The 26790-nt window shown below is 40.0% G+C and overlaps 1 protein-coding gene across 1 annotated transcript in view; it reads right to left on the reverse strand.

Moving 5' to 3' along the window:
• Positions 1–26790, reverse strand: part of tmtops3a (teleost multiple tissue opsin 3a) — a gene marked incomplete at both ends in the record, with an annotated part of 145983 nt that overhangs the window by 114782 nt on the left and 4411 nt on the right. The gene's annotated exons all lie outside the window — the stretch shown is intronic.

Here is a 26790-nt window from a genome sequence, read left to right on the forward strand (position 1 = left end):
AGAGCTCATACCATTTTCCCCCCCAAACAAAGACAATTAAACAATAACACACTGTCACTTCACTAGAACAGCTTGTATTGATCTGAAGGAATTTGGAGCAATCATGTGCAAATGAAGCTTCTATAGGAACTTGTGGCATTTTAGATGTGTTTGGTCTTGGTAAAGACCAAGACCAAACACATCTAAGTATAAAACTTGCATAAAGATGCAAGGTTTATACTTTATGCATGTTTTAAATTACTTCCTTTATTGATTTCGCTGTGATATGAGTTTTTTATGATTACTACTAGTTTTTTAAAGATTATTATAAACCAGCAGCATTTTGTTTTTTATGCTTATACAGGTGACCTGAGACCACACACACACACATACCATTTTCCTTTATTGATTTTGCTGTGAGTATATGTCTTTATGAACTACTCCTTTAAGGTTTATTATAAACCAGCAGCATTTCGTTTTTATTATTATTATACAGGTGAACTAAGAAGAGCACACACACCAATAAATTACCTATAACAGTGTGACAAGAGCTTTGTTAGAAAGGATTTATTATGTTAACATTTTATATAATCATTTCAGTGGGTGTGTGACATGTTCACTACATCCATCTGACATGTTTTGTACAATTCCATTGGGGTGTAACTCCTATTATTTTTTTACTTTGACTTCTATTTTTGTGTTATTTTAATAAACATTACAAGTAAAGAGATCTTTTTATTTTAGCTTTTGTTTAGATTATGAAGAGATGTCCAGTTGTGATGTTTTGCATTTCAATACTGGGTGTCTATGGGTGAAACTTGTATAATGCATTTTCTAGTGATATATGTTGTAAGCACACCTGAGATTTTTCAAATAAAACCTGTTAAAGAAATATTGTCTATACATATAAGCCTTTCCTCCTTCATATTACGGTTAATCAATTGTATTTTTATCACATTTCACATTATGAAAGCATAATAATGGTGTTAGTGAAGTAGGTATGGAGACATCATACATGGGAAGACTTCTGTTACTGAACAAAAACTATATAAATTATGAATAGTATGGTTTTGTTCATTATTTAGCAAAAACATTGAATAAAAGTGCAGTTTAAATTGGACTTGTTAAAGTCAGAGATAGAATATGCAGTCCATGAAGTTAAATGTCATTGTTATAAACCAGCAACAGTTTGTTTTTATGCACCACATATCTGGAACAACGTCTCATAAAACAGCAGGTAGGCCTATGCTGTCACAATTAAAGACTGTTCTGTTTCCTACTGTATTTGTTTTCCTCTTTCTTTCTCTTCTGCACCATAATTGTTTTTGATATTTTTACTTATTTTGATTTAGTTATGATTTTATTTTTGTTTCCTGATTTATGCAAAGCACATACCTTGCCTTGTTGAAATACCAATAACTATGTTAATAATCAAATATTTCACAGTGAAATCAATAAAGGAAGTAATTTAAATGTCTGATCACACTGATCACATCCATAGGGGTTCGCTCCAGTGTGAATTCTCTGGTGGCCTTTAAGGTTTCCCAATGTAGAGCAGTGTTGTCCACACTGATCACATCCATAGTTCACTCACGTTCACACAGACTAATAGAATGTACTTGTGTCAATAAATCAATGTATCATAATTTAGATAAAGTTTATGAACCTTACAAATAAATCTCACAGTTACCAGTTTATTTCTAGAATGTTGCATAGCTTGTAAAGGAAGGAGACGTCCCACAGCTCGTAGTTTATACAATGTTTTGTTGTTTTTTGTTTTTGTTTAGAATGTTGTATAGAGCATGACCTTGTTGAGGGGGAGGAGTCAGACAGGGGTGGAGAACATGTAGCACTTTGTGATTGGTTGAGACATGATTCTATTGTTCTACTCTTTGGCCAATCAATCCCAAGCAGTTAGTGGTTCCACCTCAGGCTCTCTAGTATAAGGAGAGTTTGTAGTTGTCATTTCTCCACAACTCCTCCAGGATATCAATCATTGCTGATCACATCTGACTGTGGACTCCAGACTTCAGCTGAAGATGAACTCTCTCAACCCCACCAGGAACAATTCTGCTGCTATTATTATTAAGGTTATTGTAGCAGTCAATTTATATTGGGGGTCGGGAGGGGGCGGGGCGGGGGTCCCGAGACATTGCCAAAGCATTTCTGGGGGTCCCCGGCCAAAAACGTTGGGGTCTAACAGTGTTGTTTTAGCTAATCTGTTGCGCCGCATCTGTACGCTTCTTTGCCTTTCCTTGCTTTGCACTGGCTATTGATCGATTCCGTAACGGGTCTCATGGTCGCAGCCTACGTATTTCCTGTATAGGCGGAGACGACACATCTGCGGTTTCCCCGCACCAAGCTTCTACTACAGTGAATGGAAAAGTGACTGATGTTAGTCTGCCTCAAACGTTACTCTTTTACCTGCTTTTTACTAACACTAACATTACAAAGATGCCCAGAACATCGGGATGAACCTGTGTAGTTTACACAGTAGTGGCAACATAAAAAAAATAAAAAAACGGAATGTCAAAATATCTACCGCGGTGGCTGAGACCAGAGCCATTGAGTAATGGTTGAGACAAAGCAGTGAAAGGTCCTGAACGATACATAACGTCAGTCTTACCCAATACCCAATCTTTCTGTTTTAGGAACACAAGGCTGTTGTACTTTATACCTCATACTAAGCATTAAAGCCTCATCCTGCCAGCCTCATCCTTCTCTCTCTGACTTTGTGGCAGGGCCCTTTCCTGTTGTGCTGTGAGACAGGGACGTGCAGAGAGTGTAAAGGTGGCCTTAAACTAGCCGATTTTTTTCAATCTGAAATCTGATAACACCACACACTACAGGATAATCGGAGCGGGGCAGAGCAAATATCAAACATTCTTGATGTTGATCGGGCCGATTCCGATCGCGCTTTGAGCGGTCGGGCACCCCCCGATCGTCAAAAATGCCCGATTATCGGCTAGTGTAAGGCCACCTTTAGAGAGGCAGGGGCTGAAATCCCCGTAAGAGGGCACTTTTGGACGAAAATCGCAGATCTACAAGCTCACAACGCGTCACGCTGCGACGCGTTGTGAGCTTGTAGATCAGCTATTTTCGGGTCGCAACCAACCCAGCACTCTTTAGCTAGTGGAGATGCGGTGTAACAACATGGACTTCTAAACAAATGTGTTCAATGCAAAATGCTACGTTCAAGTTCAGGAGACTTCGGGGGAAAAAAACGATTCTCCTGAATGCTGCCTTCCGGCATTGGCATGGAAAGGAGTGGCATTTGCATTTCTTTCACCACAGTAAATGCTGCAGTTGTGGTCTGGAAAGGGCAGTTGTTTTACAGACGGGTAAAAGGGCATGAAGGCTGAAGCCCCCTTTGATGTCTAATTGTGTGCACGTCCCGGGTATGATGATGTCACGTCTCTTAACCTGGCCAGACTGATAACGTGGATATACCAATTCATACCATGGAGCAACGTGCGCGTGAATTCACCTTATCAGTCTGGCTATAATGCCAGGCTACTGCCAGGCTACTGTTCTTTAGCCTGTTTTTCTTATATTTAGGGACTCTAAACTGTTGCCCTCCATGAGGCGGTTTAGAGTCCCTAAATGTAAGAAAAACAGGCTAAAGAACTCTTTTGTACACCAGTCTGTTCTGCTTTTAAACCAAAATCAGTAAACCAAGAGGATATGTTCTATTGTTCTTATTTCTGTCTGCTTCTGTGATTTGTGTCCTGTAATGTATCTTGTGTAATGTATTGTGTATGTCTTGTCTGTATCTTGAGCGGTGACGTCATGGACGCAAAACAAATTTCAGTGCAAGCTGACTGTCAAAAGGCTCATGGAGAGGCACCGACACCAAATCAATCCAATCAAGCCTGATTGAATGGCAGGTTGTTCCCTGGCCACGCACAGGTGTGGGAGGCTATATAAGTGCACTCATTTCCTCAAGCCCAGATCACCAAACCACTGCTGCCTGTCTCCCAAACCTACTTCTACCACCTTCTGCAACCCTCCAACCCGTGTGCGTCCAAGAACCAACGTAAGTTTGGATCATTTAGCCACTGTTTGTTCCCCCCTGCACAGTGGGGGTTAATGAGCACACATTAAGGGACAATGTTCCACAATGTATTATGGACTGCACATATGTTTGAGCTGTAGCTCGACCACTTGAACTGTTTGTTCTGACCTGAAATCCTAAGCAGTGCATTTAAGTTGCATGTTGATTATTTAATATATGATGAAATGTTTATCCTGCTTAAATATAGTTTCTCACATTTAATCCTGATTAAGTCTGATTTATACTTATATGTAATCTTATTTGATGCTTTAAGTATTATATGATATTCTGATTTATGATTATGAATATGATTTATTACTTATTGCCAATCTTGAATATTAATTGAATGCTATTTATTTATTTTTTTGGATATGTTTATAATTCCAAATATTCTACTCTTTGGCCAATCAATCCCAAGCAGTTAGTGGTTCCACCTCAGGCTCTCTAGTATAAGGAGAGTTTGTAGTTGTCATTTCTCCACAACTCCTCCAGGATATCAATCATTGCTGATCACATCTGACTGTGGACTCCAGACTTCAGCTGAAGATGAACTCTCTCAACCCCACCAGGAACAATTCTGCTCAACAGGGAGGACCCAATGATCATGAAGACCTCTGTAAGTTACTGATTGTGTCTATATGGATATACAGCATGTCATGAGGATGTTTTTTTTAATCATCAAGACCTCTGTAAGTTACTTACACCAAGTCATATGGATGTTTTTTTGATCTAAACACTAAGTTACTTACTATGTCTATATGGATATACAGCATATGATAAGGATCATTTATCGAGTCATGTTTATTTGTTTTGATTTATTATTAGTGTCGACAACAACTGTTTTTTGTCTCTTTTGGTAAAATGCACAACAATTGTAGAATCAAATTATAAATGACTGGAAGAGTTGATAATTGTGTACATTAACTTCACATTCGTTTCTGAAATGTTGGTGCCATGGAGTACCTCTAAACATTCTTTCCTTTGACTTTGTTTCCAATTCAGTGATCCATCATCAGTCTGGCTTCCCTGTTCTACCAGAGGTGAATGAACAAAGAAAAGTGTCTAAGCAAAAATGCCACTGCTGTGATCAATGTGGTAAACGATTCCCTAAAATATCCAGCCTTAAAATCCACCATCGAATTCACACTGGAGAGAACCCCTATGGATGTGATCAGTGTGGACAACAATGCTCTACAATGGGAAACCTTAAAAGACACAAGAAAATTCACACTGGAGAGAAACCCTATGGATGTGATCAGTGTGGACAACACTGCTCTACATTGGGAAACCTTAAAAGCCACCAGAGAATTCACACTGGAGAGAAACCCTATGGATGTGATCAGTGTGGGCAACACTTCTCTCAAATGGCACACCTTAAAACACACCAGCGAATTCACACTGGAGAGAAACCCCATGGATGTGATCAGTGTGGACAACAGTTCTCACAAATGTCAAACCTTAAAAGACACAAGAAAATTCACAATGGAGAGAAACCCTATGGATGTGATCAGTGTGGACAACACTGCTCTACATTGGGAAACCTTAAAAGCCACCAGAGAATTCACACTGGAGAGAAACCATATGGATGTGATCAGTGTGGAAAACACTTCTCTACATTGGGAAACCTTAAAAGCCACCAGAGAATTCACACTGGAGAGAAACCCAAACAGGACATGCAGCATAGTTAACCAGGGCATTATTAACCATGTACCACTAGAGCTCATACCAGTTCCCAAACAAAGACAATTAAACAATAACACACTGTCACTTCACTAGAACAGCTTGTATTGATCTGAAGGAATTTGGAGCAATCATGTGCAAATGAAGCTTCTATAGGAACTTGTGGCATTTTAGATGTGTTTGGTCTTGGTCTTTATACAAGTTTTAAATTACTTCCTTTATTGATTTCGCTGTGATATATTTGAGTTTTTTATGATTACTACTAGTTTTTTAAGGATTATTATAAACCAGCAGCATTTTGTTTGTTATGCTTATACAGGTGACCTGAGACCACACACACACACACACGCATACCATTTTCCTTTATTGATTTTGCTGTGAGTATGTCTTTATGAACTACTCCTTTAAGGTTTATTATAAACCAGCAGCATTTTGTTTTTATTATTATTATACAGGTGAACTAAGAAGAGCACACACACCAATAAATTACCATATAACAGTGTGACAAGAGCTTTGTTAGAAAGGATTTATTATGTTAACATTTTATATAATCATTTCAGTGGGTGTGTGACATATTCACTACATCCATCTGACATGTTTTGTACAATTCCATTGGGGTGTAACTCCTATTATATTTTACTTTGACTTCTATTTTTGTGTTATTTTAATAAACATTACAAGTAAAGGGATCTTTTTATTTTAGCTTTTGTTTAGATTATGAAGAGATGTCCAGTTGTGATGTTTTGCATTTCAATACTGGGTGTCTATGGGTGAAACTTGTATAATGCATTTTCTAGTGATATATGTTGTAAGCACACCTGAGATTTTTCAAATAAAACCTGTTAAATAAATATTGTCTATACATATAAGCCTTTCCTCCTTCATATTACGGTTAATCAATTGTATTTTTATCACATTTCACATTATGAAAGCATAATAATGGTGTTAGTGAAGTAGGTATGGAGACATCATACATGGGAAGACTTCTGTTGCTGAACAAAAACTATATAAATTATGAATAGTATGGTTTTGTTCATTATTTAGCAAAAACATTGAATAAGGATGTAATAAGGATTCTGGTTTATTGGTATGCACACCAGACTATGCTGGTTAAATGGGGTAACTCCATTTCCGCTCCATTCCATGTGACCAATGGGGTACGGCAAGGCAGCATTTTATCTCCTTTCCTTTTTAATGTTTTTATGGATGATTTATCTGTACAGTTGAATGCCTGTAAAACAGGGTGTATCATTGGTGACTGTTTCATTAACCACCTCATGTTTGCAGATGACTTGGTGATTCTATGTCCATACAGTGCTGGTCTCCAGCAGTTACTAAAAGTGTGCTCACAGTACGGCCTCGATTTTGATGTCAAGTACAACGCTAAGAAGAGCATAACTCTGATTGTGAGAAGTAAGGAAGACAGTAAGCTGGTATTTCCTGATTTCTACCTGTCTGGAATGTCATTAAAAGAATGCAAAGAGACCAAATATTTAGGTCATTTTATAACAAATGACTTGTTAAAGTCAGAGATAGAATATGCAGTCCATAAAGTTAAATGTCATTGTTATAAACCAGCAACAGTTTGTTTTTATGCACCACATATCTGGAACAACGTCTCATAAAACAGCAGGTAGGCCTATGCTGTCACAATAAAGACTGTTCTGTTTCCTACTGTATTTGTTTTCCTCTTTCTTTCTCTTCTGCACCATAATTGTTTTTGATATTTTTACTTATTTTGATTTTGATTTAGTTATGATTTTATATTTGTTTCCTGATTTATGCAAAGCACATACCTTGCCTTGTTGAAATACCAATAACTATGTTAATAATCAAATATTTCACAGTGAAATCAATAAAGGAAGTAATTTAAATGTTGTCTGATCACACTGATCACATCCATAGGGGTTCTCTCCAGTGTGAATTCTCTGGTGGCTTTTAAGGTTTCCCAATGTAGAGCAGTGTTGTCCACACTGATCACATCCATAGTTCACTCACGTTCACACAGACTAATAGAATGTACTTGTGTCAATAAATCTATGTATCATAATTTAGATAAAGTTTATGAACCTTACAAATAAATCTCACAGTTACCAGTTTATTTCTAGAATGTTGCATAGCTTGTAAAGGAAGGAGACGTCCCACAGCTCGTAGTTTATACAATGTTTTGTTGTTTTTTGTTTTTGTTTAGAATGTTGTATAGAGCATGACCTTGTTGAGGGGGAGGAGTCAGACAGGGGTGGAGAACATGTAGAACTTTGTGATTGGTTGAGACATGATTCTATTGTTCTACTCTTTGGCCAATCAATCCCAAGCAGTTAGTGGTTCCACCTCAGGCTCTCTAGTATAAGGAGAGTTTTTAGTTGTCATTTCTCCACAACTCCTCCAGGATATCAATCATTGCTGATCACATCTGACTGTGGACTCCAGACTTCAGCTGAAGATGAACTCTCTCAACCCCACCAGGAACAATTCTGCTGCTAGCTGCTATTATTATTAAGGTTATTGTAGCAGTCAATTTATATTGGGGGTCGGGAGGGGGCGGGGCGGGGGTCCCGAGACATTGCCAAAGCATTTCTGGGAACACCTGGATTAGAGAGTACATCAGGGTCTAACAGTGTTGTTATAATTTAGCTATTGAAAAATAGCAGATCTACAAGCTCATAGCGCGCCACCGAGTGGCGCGCTACGAGCTTGTAGGTCTGCTATTTTTGAAAAATCGTGAGAATATTTATTTCAGAAAACTGGAGGATTTAGAAGGATTTTTTAAAATGTTGAGGTCAGGCCTAAATGGGTCAAATGATAAGGGACAATATCGGTGGCACCCAACTGTAATCTGATGCGCCGCATCTGTACGCTTCTTTGCCTTCCCTTGCTTTGCACTGGGTATTGACCGATTCCGTAACGGGTCTCATGGTCGCAGCCTACGTATTTCCTGTATAGGCGGAGACGACACATCTGCGGTTTCCCCGCACCAAGCTTCTACTACAGTGAATGGAAAAGTGACTGATGTTAGTCTGCCTCAAACGTTACTCTTTTACCTGCTTTTTACTAACACTAACATTACAAAGATGCCCAGAACATCGGGATGAACCTGTGTAGTTTACACAGTAGTGGCAACATAAAAAAAAAAAAAAAACGGAATGTCAAAATATCTACCGCGGTGGCTGAGACCAGAGCCATTGAGTAATGGTTGAGACAAAGCAGTGAAAGGTCCTGAAAGATACATATAACGTCAGTCTTACCCAATACCCAATCTTTCTGTTTTAGGAACACAAGGCTGTTGTACTTTATACCTCATACTAAGCATTAAAGCCTCATCCTGCCAGCCTCATCCTTCTCTGTCTGACTTTGTGCCAGGGCCCTTTCCTGTTGTGCTGTGAGACAGGGACGTGCAGAGAGTGTAAACTTACACTAGCCGATTTTTTTCAATCTGAAATCTGATAACACCACACACTACAGGATAATCGGAGCGGGGCAGAGCAAATATCAAACATTCTTGATGTTGATCGGGCCGATCCCGATCGCGCTTTGAGCGGTCGGGCACCCCCCGAGCGTCAAAAATGCCCGATTATCGGCTAGTGTAAGGCCACCTTTAGAGAGGCAGGGGCTGAAATCCCTGTAAGAGGGCACTTTTGGACGAAAATAGCAGATCTACAAGCTCACAACGCGTCACTATGCGACGTGTTGTGAGCTTGTAGATCAGCTATTTTCGGGTCGCAACCAACCCAGCACTCTTTAGCTAGTGGAGATGCGGTGTATCAACATGGACTTCTAAACAAATGTGTTCAATGCAAAATGCTACGTTCAAGTTCAGGAGACTGATACATAAATTGTCAAGATAACAGATAAGGGAAGGCCAATTAGTTGCATATAAAAGGCAGAAGGGACAATTAATGATTCACCAAGGATATAAAGGACTGTATAACTGGATTATTGAGCTGCACAGAGCTAAAACTATAAAAATACTTTTAAGAAAGTACTCAAAAGTACTGATAAATACTCAGCACCACAACACAATGGTAAATGGTTACCAAATCTTTTAGATGACCAAGTTAACAATTAGCTTTAACAGGATTACTTTAAGCAGAAAGATCTACATCCAAATGTTGATCTGAGCAGGAAATACTCGTTTAGAAAAATACCTTAAGTACCCAATTAAAAAGATGAGTCCACCAGAAGAATGATTGTCGAGTCAGAACATTATGGTTTAGTTAATTCATTTTCCAGATCTGAGAGACAGAATGATACTCACATACAGCCAAATAACTCTCCCCTGTACCACCAAAAGGCACAGGGTAGTCTCTCTCGAACAATTCATTTCACAGGCATTAATACTGTAGAATACGTCAATTGTTGATACACATTCATTGGCTGAATAGATATTTCATTTCCGCACTATACCGCGCTGGCACTGGTTGTCAAGCGCTCATTGGACCAGCACATGGATGATGAGACTGATATCGGGACAGCTTCCTTGGTTCCGTCATTGAGGGCCTGCATAAACCGGGAAAGCACAGAGGCTGGCGTTGCTATGGCAACCTGAAGATAACATTTCTTCCCTGCTAGCTGTGAACTCTTTCGACAGAGAGAAATACTCCTATCTACTTTCTCACTAGGCTCCAAGGTCAAATACATGTCTCAAATCAAAATAGGCCTCTCAGTATGCGAGTTAACTTTTGACAGTGAATCTTAACTTGGCGTCAGGCAACCCATAATATATATGATAAAATAATATAAAGGATAATATAGGGCTGAGATGATTAGGCACGTGGATGGTGACATGACATAAATAGGATAAGGAGAACAACCCAGAGTAAACAGGCAGTAGGCTGATGATAAAACTGATGGTAAAAGGGCAAGATGACAAAATATGAACACGGTCTGGGCCAAAGGGAACATTTAGACAATTCCATCCACCAAACTTACTCAAAATTATCTATCAGAGACTTCGGGGGAAAAAAGCGATTCTCCTGAATGCTGCCTTCCGGCATGGCATGGAAAGGAGTGGCATTTGCATTTCTTTCACCACAGTAAATGCTGCATTCGTGGTCTGGAAAGGGCAGTTGTTTTACAGACGGGTAAAAGGGCATGGTGGCTGAAGCCCCCTTTGATGTCTAATTGTGTGCACGTCCCAGGTATGATGATGTCACGTCTCTTAACCTGGCCAGACTGATAACGTGGATATACCAATTCATACCATGGAGCAACGTGCGCGTGAATTCACCTTATCAGTCTGGCAGTCTGGCTTAAAAGCCACCAGAGAATTCACACTGGAGAGAAACCCTATGGATGTGATCAGTGTGGGAAACATTTCTCTCGAATGTCCAAACTTAAAATACACCAGAGAATTCATACTGGAGAGAAACCCTATGGATGTGATCAGTGTGGACAACACTTTTCTAAAATTGAAAACCTTAAAAGCCACCAGAGAATTCACACTGGAGAGAAACCATATGGATGTGATCAGTGTGGAAAACACTTCTCTCAAATGGCACACCTTAAAAGCCACCAGAGAATTCACACTGGAGAGAAACCCAAACAGGACATGCAGCATAGTTAACCAGGGCATTATTAACCATGTACCACTAGAGCTCATACCATTTCCCCCCAAACAAAGACAATTAAACAATAACACACTGTCACTTCACTAGAACAGCTTGTATTGATCTGAAGGAATTTGGAGCAATCATGTGCAAATGAAGCTTCTATAGGAACTTGTGGCATTTTAGATGTGTTTGGTCTTGGTCTTTATGCAAGTTTTATACTTTATGCAAGTTTTAAATTACTTCCTTTATTGATTTCGCTGTGATATGAGTTTTTTATGATTACTACTAGTTTTTTAAGGATTATTATAAACCAGCAGCATTTTGTTTTTTATGCTTATACAGGTGACCTGAGACCACACACACACACCATTTTCCTTTATTGATTTTGCTGTGAGTATATGTCTTTATGAACTACTCCTTTAAGGTTTTTAAGGTTTATTATAAACCAGCAGCATTTTGTTTTTATTATTATTATACAGGTGAACTAAGAAGAGCACACACACCAATAAATTACCATATAACAGTGTGACAAGAGCTTTGTTAGAAAGGATTTATTATGTTAACATTTTATATAATCATTTCAGTGGGTGTGTGACATATTCACTACATCCATCTGACATGTTTTGTACAATTCCATATGGGTGTAACTCCTATTATATTTTACTTTGACTTCTATTTTTGTGTTATTTTAATAAACATTACAAGTAAAGGGATCTTTTTGTTTAGATGTTTAGATTATGAAGAGATGTCCAGTTGTGATGTTTTGCATTTCAATACTGGGTGTCTATGGGTGAAACTTGTATAATGCATTTTCTAGTGATAATGTTGTAAGCACACCTGAGATTTTTCAAATAAAACCTGTTAAAGAAATATTGTCTATACATATAAGCCTTTCCTCCTTCATATTACGGTTAATCAATTGTATTTTTATCACATTTCACATTATGAAAGCATAATAATGGTGTTAGTGAAGTAGGTATGGAGACATCATACATGGGAAGACTTCTGTTACTGAACAAAAACTATATAAATTATGAATAGTATGGTTTTGTTCATTATTTAGCAAAAACATTGAATAAAAGTGCAGTTTAAATTGGACTTGTTAAAGTCAGAGATAGAATATGCAGTCCATAAAGTTAAATGTCATTGTTATAAACCAGCAACATTTTGTTTTTATGCATCACATATCTGGAACAACGTCTCATAAAACAGCAGGTAGGCCTATGCTGTCACAATTAAAGACTGTTCTGTTTCCTATTGTATTTGTTTTCCTCTTTCTTTCTCTTCTGCACCATAATTGTTTTTGATATTTTTACTTATTTTGATTTTGATTTAGTTATGATTTTATATTTGTTTCCTGATTTATGCAAAGCACATACCTTGCCTTGTTGAAATACCAATAACTATGTTAATAATCAAATATTTCACAGTGAAATCAATAAAGGAAGTAATTTAAATGTTGTCTGATCACACTGATCACATTCATAGGGGTTCTCTCCAGTGTGAATTCTCTGGTGGCTTTTAAGGTTTCCCAATGTAGAGCAGTGTTGTCCACACTGATCACATCCATAGTTCACTCACGTTCACACAGACTAATAGAATGTACTTGTGTCAATAAATCAATGTATCATAATTTAGATAAAGTTTATGAACCTTACAAATAAATCTCACAGTTACCAGTTTATTTCTAGAATGTTAGCTTGCATAGCTTGTAAAGGAAGGAGACGTACCACAGCTCGTAGTTTATACAACGTTTTGTTGTTTTTTGTTTTTGTTTAGAATGTTGTATAGAGCATGAACTTGTTGAGGGGGAGGAGTCAGACAGGGGTGGAGAACATGTAGCACTTTGTGATTGGTTGAGACATGATTCTATTGTTCTACTCTTTGGCCAATCAATCCCAAGCAGTTAGTGGTTCCACCTCAGGCTCTCTAGTATAAGGAGAGTTTGTAGTTGTCATTTCTCCACAACTCCTCCAGGATATCAATCATTGCTGATCACATCTGACTGTGGACTCCAGACTTCAGCTGAAGATGAACTCTCTCAACCCCACCAGGAACAATTCTGCTGCTAGCTGCTATTATTATTAAGGTTATTGTAGCAGTCAATTTATATTGGGGGTCGGGAGGGGGCGGGGCGGGGGTCCCGAGACATTGCCAAAGCATTTCTGGGGGTCCCCGGCCAAAAACGTTGAGAACCCCTGGATTAGAGAGTACATCAGGGTCTAACAGTGTTGTTTTAGCTAATCTGTTGTGCCGCATCTGTACGCTTCTTTGCCTTTCCTTGCTTTGCACTGGGTATTGACCGATTCCGTAACGGGTCTCATGGTCGCAGCCTACGTATTTCCTGTATAGGCGGAGACGACACATCTGCGGTTTCCCCGCACCAAGCTTCTACTACAGTGAATGGAAAAGTGACTGATGTTAGTCTGCCTCAAACGTTACTCTTTTACCTGCTTTTTACTAACACTAACATTACAAAGATGCCCAGAACATCGGGATGAACCTGTGTAGTTTACACAGTAGTGGCAACATAAAAAAAATAAAAAAACGGAATGTCAAAATATCTACCGCGGTGGCTGAGACCAGAGCCATTGAGTAATGGTTGAGACAAAGCAGTGAAAGGTCCTGAAAGATACATAACGTCAGTCTTACCCAATACCCAATCTTTCTGTTTTAGGAACACAAGGCTGTTGTACTTTATACCTCATACTAAGCATTAAAGCCTCATCCTGCCAGCCTCATCCTTCTCTCTCTGACTTTGTGGCACGGCCCTTTCCTGTTGTGCTGTGAGACAGGGACGTGCAGAGAGTGTTAAGGTGGCCTTACACTAGCCGATTTTTTCAATCTGAAATCTGATAACACCACACACTACAGGATAATCGGAGCGGGGCAGAGCAAATTCTTGTTGATCGGGCCGATCCCGATCGCGCTTTGAGTGGTCGGGCACCCCCCGAGCGTCAAAAATGCCCGATTATCGGCTAGTGTAAGGCCACCTTGGCAGGGGCTGAAATCCCCGTAAGAGGGCACTTTTGGACGAAAATAGCAGATCTACAAGCTCACAACGCGTCACGCTGCGACATGTTGTGAGCTTGTAGATCAGCTATTTCCGGGTCGCAACCAACCCAGCACTCTTTAGCTAGTGGAGATGCGGTGTATCATGGACTTCTAAACAAATGTGTTCAATGCAAAATGCTACGTTCAAGTTCAGGAGACTTCGGGGGAAAAAAGCGATTCTCCTGAATGCTGCCTTCCGGCATGGAATGGAAAGGAGTGGCATTTGCATTTCTTTCACCACAGTAAATGCTGCATTCGTTGTCTGGAAAGGGCAGTTGTTTTACAGACGGGTAAAAGGGCATGGTGGCTGAAGCCCCCTTTGATGTCTAATTGTGTGCACGTCCCGGGTATGATGATGTCACGTCTCTTAACCTGGCCAGACTGATAACGTGGATATACCAATTCATACCATGGAGCAACGTGTGCGTGAATTCACCTTATCAGTCTGGCTATAATGCCAGGCTACTGCCAGGCTACCGTTCTTTAGCCTGTCTTTCTTATATTTAGGGACTCTAAACTGTTGCCCTCCATGAGGCGGTTTAGAGTCCCTAAATGTAAGAAAAACGGGCTAAAGAACTCTTTTGTACACCAGTCTGTTCTGCTTTTAAACCAAAATCAGTAAACCAAGAGGATATGTTCTATTGTTCTTATTTCTGTCTGCTTCTGTGATTTGTGTCCTGTAATGTATCTTGTGTAATGTATTGTGTATGTCTTGTCTGTATCTTGAGCGGTGACGTCATGGACGCAAAACAAATTTCAGTGCAAGCTGACTGTCAAAAGGCTCATGGAGAGGCACCGACACCAAATCAATCCAATCAAGCCTGATTGAATGGCAGGTTGTTCCCTGGCCACGCACAGGTGTGGGAGGCTATATATAAGTGGCCTAGCTGCACTCATTTCCTCAAGCCCAGATCACCAAACCACTGCTGCCTGTCTCCCAAACCTACTTCTACCACCTTCTGCAACCCTCCAACCTGTGTGCGTCCAAGAACCAACGTAAGTTTGGATCATTTAGCCACTGTTTGTTCCCCCCTGCACAGTGGGGGTTAATGAGCACACATTAAGGGACAATGTACCACAATGTATTATGGACTGCACATATGTTTGAGCTGTAGCTCGACCACTTGAACTGTTTGTTCTGACCTGAAATCCTAAGCAGTGCATTTAAGTTGCATGTTGCATTATTTAATATATGATGAAATGTTTATCCTGCTTAACCCATTCTGGGCGGGAACCCCTTTTGGTGTTTTAACTAAGCATTATGTTATACTTTAGCTATTGAAAAATAGCAGATCTACAAGCGCATAGCGCGCCACTCGGTGGCCCGCTATGAGCTTGTAGATCTGCTATTTTTCAATAGCTAAAGTATAACATAATGCTTAGTTAAAACACAAAGGGGTTCCCGCCCAAAATGGGTTTAAAGCTATAATATGACACACATGCGTCCTCAGGTCTAAATGGGTTAAATATAGTTTCTCACATTTAATCCTGAGTAAGTCTGATTTATACTTATATGTAATCTTATTTGATGCTTTAAGTATTATATGATATTCTGATTTATGATTATTATGAATAAGATTTATTACTTATTGCCAATCTTGAATATTAATTGAATGCTATTTATTTAGTTTATTGGATAAGTTTATAATTCCAAATATTCTACTCTTTGGCCAATAAATCCCAAGCAGTTAGTGGTTCCACCTCAGGCTCTCTAGTATAAGGAGAGTTTGTAGTTGTCATTTCTCCACAACTCCTCCAGGATATCAAGCATTGCTGATCACATCTGACTGTGGACTCCAGACTTCAGCTGAAGATTAACTCTCTCAACCCCACCAGGAACAATTCTGCTCAACAGGGAGGACCCAATGATCATGAAGACCTCTGTAAGTTACTGATTGTGTCTATATGGATATACAACATGTCATGAGGATGTTTTTTTTAATCATCAAGACCTCTGTAAGTTACTTACACCAAGTCATAAGGATGTTTTTTATCTAAACACTAAGTTACTTACTATGTCTATATGGATATACAGCATATGATGAGGATGATTTATCGAGTCATGTTTATTTGATTTATTATTAGTGTCGACAACAACTGTTTTGTCTCTTTTGGTAAAATGCACAACAATTGTAGAATCAAATTATAAATGACTGGAAGAGTTGATAATTGTGTACATTAACTTCACATTCGTTTCTGAAATGTTGGTGCCATGGAGTACCTCTAAACATTCTTTCCTTTGTCTTTGTTTCCAATTCAGTGATCCATCCTCAGTCTGGCTTCCCTGTTCTACCAGAGGTGAATGAACAAAGAAAAGTGTCTAAGCAAAAATGCCACTGCTGTGATCAATGTGGTAAACGCTTCCCTAAAATATCCAGCCTTAAAATCCACCAGCGAATTCATACTGGAGAAAAACCCTATGGATGTGATCAGTGTGGGCAACACTTCTCTCAAATGGCACACCTTAAAATACACCAGAGAATTCACACTGGAGAGAAACCCTATGGATGTGATCAGTGTGGTCAACACTTCTCTCACCTGAACAGCCTTAAAACACACCAGATAATTCACACTGGAGAGAACCCCTATGGATGTGATCAGTGTGGACAACAATGCTCTACAATGGGAAACCTTAAAACACACCAGATAATTCACACTGGAGAGAAACCCCATGGATGTGATCAGTGTGGACAACACTTCTCACAAATGTCAAACCTTAAAAGCCACCAGAGAATTCACACTGGAGAGAAACCCCATGGATGTGATCAGTGTGGACAACACTTCTCACATATGTCAAACCTTAAAAGACACAAGAAAATTCACACTGGAGAGAAACCCTACGGATGTGATCAGTGTGGACAACACTTCTCTCAAATTGAAAACCTTAAAAGCCACCAGAGAATTCACACTGGAGAGAAACCATATGGATGTGATCAGTGTGGAAAACAATGCTCTACAATGGGAAACCTTAAAAAACACCAGATAATTCACACTGGCGAGAAACCCCATGGATGTGATCAGTGTGGACAACACTTCTCACATATGTCAAACCTTGAAAGACACAAGAAAATTCACACTGGAGAGAAACCCTATGGATGTGATCAGTGTGGACAACACTTCTCTCGAATTGAAAACCTTAAAAGCCACCAGAGAATTCACACTGGAGAGAAACCATATGGATGTGATCACTGTGGAAAACACTTCTCTCAAATGGCACACCTTAAAAGCCACCAGAGAATTCACACTGGAGAGAAACCCAAACAGGACATGCAGCATAGTTAACCAGGGCATTATTAACCATGTACCACTAGAGCTCATACCATTTCCCCCCAAACAAAGACAATTAAACAATAACACACTGTCACTTCACTAGAACAGCTTGTATTGATCTGAAGGAATTTGGAGCAATCATGTGCAAATGAAGCTTCTATAGGAACTTGTGGCATTTTAGATGTGTTTGGTCTTGGTCTTTATGCAAGTTTTATACTTTATGCAAGTTTTAAATTACTTCCTTTATTGATTTCGCTGTGATATATTTGTTTTTTATGATTACTACTAGTTTTTTAAGGATTATTATAAACCAGCAGCATTTCGTTTTTTATGCTTATACAGGTGACCTGAGACCACACACACACGCATACCATTTTCCTTTATTGAATTTGCTGTGAGTATATGTTTTTATGAACTACTCTTTTAAGGTTTATTATAAACCAGCAGCATTTCGTTTTTATTATTATACAGGTGAACTAAGAAGAGCACACACCAATAAATTACCATATAACAGTGTGACAAGAGCTTTGTTAGAAAGGATTTATTATGTTAACATTTTATATAATCATTTCAGTGGGTGTGTGACATATTCACTACATCCATCTGACATGTTTTGTACAATTCCATTGGGGTGTAACTCCTATTATATTTTACTTTGACTTCTATTTTTGTGTTATTTTAATAAACATTACAAGTAAAGATATCTTTTTATTTTAGCTTTTGTTTAGATTATGAAGAGATGTCCAGTTGTGATGTTTTGCATTTCAATACTAGGTGTCTATGGGTGAAACTTGTATAATGCATTTTCTAGTGATATATGTTGTAAGCACACCTGAGATTTTTCAAATAAAACCTGTTAAAGAAATATTGTCTATACATATAAGTTCTTAAATATTGCAGAGCCCAGGCCTTTCCTCCTTCATATTACGGTTAATCAATTGTATTTTTATCACATTTCACATTATGAAAGCATAATAATGGTGTTAGTGAAGTAGGTATGGAGACATCATACATGTGAAGACTTCTGTTACTGAACAAAAACTATATAAATTATGAATAGTATGGTTTTGTTCATTATTTAGCAAAAACATTGAATAAAAGTGCAGTTTAAATTGGACTTGTTAAAGTTAGAGATAGAATATGCAGTCCATAAAGTTAAATGTCATTGTTATAAACCAGCAACATTTTGTTTTTATGCACCACATATCTGGAACAACGTCTCATAAAACAGCAGGTAGGCCTATGCTGTCACAATTAAAGACTGTTCTGTTTCCTACTGTATTTGTTTTCCTCTTTCTTTCTCTTCTGCACCATAATTGTTTTTGATATTTTTACTTATTTTGATTTAGTTATGATTTTATATTTGTTTCCTGATTTATGCAAAGCACATATCTTGCCTTGTTGAAATACCAATAACTATGTTAATAATCAAATATTTCACAGTGAAATCAATAAAGGAAGTAATTTAAATGTTGTCTGATCACACTGATCACATCCATAGGGTTTCTCTCCAGTGTGAATTCTCTGGTGGCTTTTAAGGTTTCCCTTGTAGAGCAGTTGTCCACACTGATCACATCCATAGTTCACTCACGTTCACACAGACTAATAGAATGTACTTGTGTCAATAAATCAATGTATCATAATTTAGATAAAGTTTATGAACCTTACAAATAAATCTCACAGTTACCAGTTTATTTCTAGAATGCTGCATAGCTTGTAAAGGAAGGAGACGTCCCACAGCTCGTAGTTTATACAATGTTTTGTTGTTTTTTGTTTTTGTTTAGAATGTTGTATAGAGCATGACCTTGTTGAGGGGGAGGAGTCAGACAGGGGTGGAGAACATGTAGCACTTTGTGATTGGTTGAGACATGATTCTATTGTTCTACTCTTTGGCCAATCAATCCCAAGCAGTTAGTGGTTCCACCTCAGGCTCTCTAGTATAAGGAGAGTTTTTAGTTGTCATTTCTCCACAACTCCTCCAGGATATCAATCATTGCTGATCACATCTGACTGTGGACTCCAGACTTCAGCTGAAGATGAACTCTCTCAACCCCACCAGGAACAATTCTGCTGCTAGCTGCTATTATTATTAAGGTTATTGTAGCAGTCAATTTATATTGGGGGTCGGGAGGGGGCGGGGCGGGGGTCCCGAGACATTGCCAAAGCATTTCTGGGGGTCCCCGGCCAAAAACGTTGAGAACCCCTGGATTAGAGAGTACATCAGGGTCTAACAGTGTTGTTTTAGCTAATCTGTTGTGCCGCATCTGTACGCTTCTTTGCCTTTCCTTGCTTTGCACTGGGTATTGACCGATTCACTGGCTATTGACCGATTCCGTAACGGGTCTCATGGTCGCAGCCTACGTATTTCCTGTATAGGCGGAGACGACACATCTGCGGTTTCCCCGCACCAAGCTTCTACTACAGTGAATGGAAAAGTGACTGATGTTAGTCTGCCTCAAACGTTACTCTTTTACCTGCTTTTTACTAACACTAACATTACAAAGATGCCCAGAACATCGGGATGAACCTGTTTGGTTTATGGCTGCTCCAACAGTAGTGGCAACATTAAAAAAAAGAAAAAACGGAATGTCAAAATATCTACCGCGGTGGCTGAGACCAGAGCCATTGAGTAATGGTTGAGACAAAGCAGTGAAAGGTCCTGAAAGATACATAACGTCAGTCTTACACAATACCTGCAATCTTTCTGTTTTAGGAACACAAGGCTGTTGTACTTTATACCTCATACTAAGCATTAAAGCCTCATCCTGCCAGCCTCATCCTTCTCTCTCTGACTTTGTGGCACGGCCCTTTCCTGTTGTGCTGTGACACGACAGTGTGATTTGAGTCTGGCTTATTAGCCAGGCTAGTGCTGTGAGACAGGGACGTGCAGGGGCTGAAATCCCCGTAAGAGGGCACTTTTGGACGAAAATAGCAGATCTACAAGCTCACACCGCGTCACGCTGCGACGTGTTGTGAGCTTGTAGATCAGCTATTTTCGGGTCGCAACCAACCCAGCACTCTTTAGCTAGTGGAGATGCGGTGTAACAACATGGACTTCTAAACAAATGTGTTCAATGCAAAATGCTACGTTCAAGTTCAGGAGACTTCGGGGAAAAAAAGCGATTCTCCTGAATGCTGCCTTCCGGCATGGCATGGAAAGGAGTGGCATTTGCATTTCTTTCACTATAGTAAATGCTGCATTTGTGGTCTGGAAAGGGCAGTTGTTTTACAGACGGGTAAAAGGGCATGGTGGCTGAAGCCCCCTTTGATGTCTAATTGTGTGCACGTCCCGGGTATGATGATGTCACGTCTCTTAACCTGGCCAGACTGATAACGTGGATATACCAATTCATACCATGGAGCAACGTGCGCGTGAATTCACCTTATCAGTCTGGCTATAATGCCAGGCTACTGCCAGCCTACCGTTCTTTAGCCTGTTTTTCTTATATTTAGGGACTCTAAACTGTTTTAAAGTCCCTAAACACCAGTCTGTTCTGCTTTTAAACCAAAATCAGTAAACCAAGAGGATATGTTCTATTGTTCTTATTTCTGTCTGCTTCTGTGATTTGTGTCCTGTAATGTATCTTGTGTAATGTATTGTGTATGTCTTGTCTGTATCTTGAGCGGTGACGTCATGGACGCAAAACAAATTTCAGTGCAAGCTGACTGTCAAAAGGCTCATGGAGAGGCACCGACACCAAATCAATCCAATCAAGCCTGATTGAATGGCAGGTTGTTCCCTGGCCACGCACAGGTGTGGGAGGCTATATAAGTGGCCTAGCTGCACTCATTTCCTCAAGCCCAGATCACCAAACCACTGCTGCCTGTCTCCCAAACCTACTTCTACCACCTTCTGCAACCCTCCAACCCGTGTGCGTCCAAGAACCAACGTAAGTTTGGATCATTTAGCCACTGTTTGTTCCCCCCTGCACAGTGGGGGTTAATGAGCACACATTAAGGGACAATGTACCACAATGTATTATGGACTGCACATATGTTTGAGCTGTAGCTCGACCACTTCAACTGTTTGTTCTGACCTGAAATCCTAAGCAGTGCATTTAAGTTGCATGTTGCATTATTTAATATATGATATGTTTATCCTGCTTAAATATAGTTTCTCACATTTAATCCTGAGTAAGTCTGATTTATACTTATGTAATCTTATTTGATGCTTTAAGTATTAAATATATATTCTGATTTATGATTATTATGAATATGATTTATTACTTATTGCCAATCTTGAATATTAATTGAATGCTATTTATTTAGTTTATTGGATATGTTTATAATTCCAAATATTCTACTCTTTGGCCAATCAATCCCAAGCAGTTAGTGGTTCCACCTCAGGCTCTCTAGTATAAGGAGAGTTTGTAGTTGTCATTTCTCCACAACTCCTCCAGGATATCAATCATTGCTGATCACATCTGACTGTGGACTCCAGACTTCAGCTGAAGATGAACTCTCTCAACCCCACCAGGAACAATTCTGCTCAACAGGGAGGACCCAATGATCATGAAGACCTCTGTAAGTTACTGATTGTGTCTATATGGATATACAGCGTGTCATGAGGATGGTTTTTTTAATCATCAAGACCTCTGTAAGTTACTTACACCAAGTCATATGGATGTTTTTTTGATCTAAACACTAAGTTACTTACTATGTCTATATGGATATACAGCATATGATAAGGATCATTTATCGAGTCATGTTTATTTGTTTTGATTTATTATTAGTGTCGACAACAACTGTTTTGTCTCTTTTGGTAAAATGCACAACAATTGTAGAATCAAATTATAAATGACTGGAAGAGTTGATAATTGTGTACATTAACTTCACATTCGTTTCTGAAATGTTGGTGCCATGGAGTACCTCTAAACATTCTTTCCTTTGTCTTTGTTTCCAATTCAGTGATCCATCAGTCTGGCTTCCCTGTTCTACCAGAGGTGAATGAACAAAAAAAAGTGTCTAAGCAAAAATGCCACTGCTGTGATCAATGTGGTAAACGCTTCCCTAACATATCCAGCCTTAAAATCCACCAGCGAATTCACACTGGAGAGAAACCCTATGGATGTGATCAGTGTGGACAACAATGCTCTACAATGGGAAACCTTAAAACACACCAGATAATTCACACTGGAGAGAAACCCCATGGATGTGATCAGTGTGGACAACACTTCTCACAAATGTCAAACCTTAAAAGACACAAGAAAATTCACACTGGAGAGAAACCCTATGGATGTGATCAGTGTGGACAACACTGCTCTACATTGGGAAACCTTAAAAGCCACCAGAGAATTCACACTGGAGAGAAACCCTATGGATGTGATCAGTGTGGGCAACACTTCTCTCAAATGGCACAGCTTAAAATACACCAGAGAATTCATACTGGAGAGAAGCCCTATGGGTGTGATCAGTGTGGACAACACTTCTCTCAAATGACACACCTTAAAGAACACAGGAAAATTCACAGTGGTGAGAAGCCCTATGGATGTGATCAGTGTGGACAACACTTCTCTACAATGAGGAACCTTAAAACACACCAGAGAATTCACACTGGAGAGAAACCCTATGGATGTGATCAGTGTGGACAACACTTCTCTCACATGAACAGCCTTAAAACACACCAGAGAATTCACACTGGAGAGAAACCCTATGGATGTGATCAGTGTGGACAACACTTCTCTCACCTGAACAGCCTTAAAACACACCAGATAATTCACACTCGAGAGAACCCCTATGGATGTGATCAGTGTGGACAACAATGCTCTACAATGGGAAACCTTAAAACACACCAGAGAATTCACACTGGAGAGAACCCCTATGGATGTGATCAGTGTGGACAACACTTTTCTAAAATTGAAAACCTTAAAAGCCACCAGAGAATTCACACTGGAGAGAAACCATATGGATGTGATCAGTGTGGAAAACACTTCTCTCAAATGGCACACCTTAAAAGACACAAGAAAATTCACACTGGAGAGAAACCCTATGGATGTGATCAGTGTGGACAACACTTCTCTCAAATTGAAAACCTTAAAAGCCACCAGAGAATTCACACTGGAGAGAAACCATATGGATGTGATCAGTGTGGAAAACACTTCTCTCAAATGGAACACCTTAAAAGCCACCAGAAAATTCACACTGGAGAGAAACCCTATGGATGTGATCAGTGTGGACAACAATGCTCTACAATGGGAAACCTTAAAACACACCAGATAATTCACACTGGAGAGAAACCCCATGGATGTGATCAGTGTGGACAACACTTCTCACAAATGTCAAACCTTAAAAGACACAAGAAATTTCACACTGGAGAGAAACCCTATGGATGTGATCAGTGTGGACAACACTGCTCTACATTGGGAAACCTTAAAAGCCACCAGAGACTTCACACTGGAGAGAAACCCTATGGATGTGATCAGTGTGGGAAACATTTATATTATTATTAAGGTTATTGTAGCAGTCAATTTATATTGGGGGTCGGGAGGGGGCGGGGCGGGGGTCCCGAGACATTGCCAAAGTATTTCTGGGGGTCCCCGGCCAAAAACGTTGAGAACCCCTGGATTAGAAAGTACATCAGTGTCTAACAGTGTTGTTAGTGTCGTATCTGATAGACACGAGACACTCTGAATTACTTAACCAAAACGGGAGAGCAAGAGAATTGTGAGACGCAGCAGACAGCAGAGTGATGTTGTTCCTCAGAGATGTTTTATTTCGGAGTACACAGCAAAGCATACAGGCTCCTCCGGCGGCCTTACGCCGTCCCAGACTGACTGACTAAATGACATAGAAATCAACTTGCTTAAGTACAGTTTTACAATACACATTGGACCAGACTACCATTTGGCCACTCCTAGAAGGTAGAATCAGGATTACTGTGGCCCTTTGATCTACTGTTTTAGCATTTGATGGCCCTAGGTGTGAACCAGGATCTCAGACTATAGTATAAACAGGCGCCACATCGACACCCCTGTTCTTGAATATCAAAGACAGACCCTGCAGACGAATTGACTAGGGCAATTAACTATACCTACTGAATAACAGTTGTCGAGTACATTTGTTCAAACATAGCCTATGTCCAAGAGAATTATTGATTCATAATTCACCACATTAGCTAATCTGTTGTGCCGCATCTGTACGCTTCTTTGCCTTTCCTTGCTTTGCACTGGCTATTGACCGATTCACTGGGTATTGACCGATTCACTGGGTATTGACCGATTCCGTAACGGGTCTCATGGTCGCAGCCTACGTATTTCCTGTATAGGCGGAGACGATACATCTGCGGTTTCCCCGCACCAAGCTTCTAGTACAGTGAATGGAAAAGTGACTGATGTTAGTCTGCCTCAAACGTTACTCTTTTACCTGCTTTTTACTAACACTAACATTACAAAGATGCCCAGAACATCGGGATGAACCTGTGTAGTTTACACAGTAGTGGCAACATAAAAAAAATAAAATAACGGAATGTCAAAATATCTACCGCGGTGGCTGAGACCAGAGCCATTGAGTAATGGTTGAGACAAAGCAGTGGAAGGTCCTGAAAGATACATATAACGTCAGTCTTACCCAATACCCAATCTTTCTGTTTTAGGAACACAAGGCTGTTGTACTTTATACCTCATACTAAGCATTAAAGCCTCATCCTGCCAGCCTCATCCTTCTCTCTCTGACTTTGTGGCAGGGCCCTTTCCTGTTGTGCTGTGAGACAGGGACGTGCAGAGAGTGTAAACTTACACTAGCCGATTTTTTAAAATCTGAAATCTGATAACACCACACACTACAGGATAATCAGAGCGGGGCAGAGCAAATATCAAACATTCTTGATGTTGATCGGGCCGATCCCGATCGCGCTTTGATCGGTCGGGCACCCCCCGAGCGTCAAAAATGCCCGATCATTGGCTAGTGTAAGGCCACCTTTAGAGAGGCAGGGGCTGAAATCCCCGTAAGAGGGCACTTTTGGACGAAAATAGCAGATCTACAAGCTCACACCGCATCACGCTGCGACGTGTTGTGAGCTTGTAGATCAGCTATTTTCGGGTCGCAACCAACCCAGCACTCTTTAGCTAGTGGAGATGCGGTGTATCAACATGGACTTCTAAACAAATGTGTTCAATGCAAAATGCTACGTTCAAGTTCAGGATTCTCCTGAATGCTGCCTTCCGGCATGGCATGGAAAGGAGTGGCATTTGCATTTCTTTCACCACAGTAAATGCTGCATTCGTGGTCTGGAAAGGGCAGTTGTTTTACAGACGGGTAAAAGGGCATGAAGGCTGAAGCAGCCTTTGATGTCTAATTGTTTGCACGTCGCGGGTATGATGAGGTCACGTCTCTTAACCTGGCCAGACTGATAACGTGGATATACCAATTCATACCATGGAGCAACGTGTGCATGAATTCACCTTATCAGTCTGGCTATAATGCCAGGCTACCGTGTATCAGCCCCATACAGCAGTAGGCTGTAGGCAAAGTAGGCAAAAGAGTCCTTTAGCCTGTTTTTCTTATATTTAGGGACTCTAAACTGTTGCCCTCCATGATGGTGTTTAGAGTCCCTAAATATAAGAAAAACAGACAATGAATGGAGAAATTTACGTCATAGTGTCTGAGCAAATAGGCATAGTGTCTATTTTATGTCATGATGATGTATACGATGATAAGAGCGCCCCTCACTTCAGTTCACACAGGTGTGATCTTTTTATTTGAAGTCCTTGACTGCCTTGAGCACCGTCCCGTCCGCAGTGGCAATGGCGCTGTCCTCTGTTTTAACTGTCAGTACTGTTTTTTTGGCATTGAGCTTGAAAGACGGGTTTAGCACTAACGAAAAAAAAACCTACCTGGACAACAGCGCGCACGCACGCACACATGCACGCACGCACGCACGCACAGCCCAGCCCAGCACATGCCCCTCTTGACTTGACACTGACAGCCTTGACACTGGGCTTGAGGAGTGCAGGGTTAAAGTTGGTTGCCTTATTGACGGAGCTTTGTTTGGATCGTGTTGTTGAATATATTGAACTGTGAATAGCCGTACTGGGTTTTGGTTTGTGTTTTTCTTTGTCTAAACCTTTCAATACATGGTACCTTTTTCACTGCAATACAAGTTTCTGAGTTTAAATGTTGGCATCAGTGACATTTGCCTCAATTATCATGTCTATCATCTGATGCAGTATAACTACTCCAGTGTCGGCTAACTTGCCTCCAGTAAGC

The sequence above is a fragment of the Electrona antarctica genome, assembly GCF_951216825.1.
Source record: "Electrona antarctica genome assembly, chromosome: 1".
NCBI classification, from domain to species: Eukaryota; Metazoa; Chordata; class Actinopteri; order Myctophiformes; family Myctophidae; genus Electrona; species Electrona antarctica.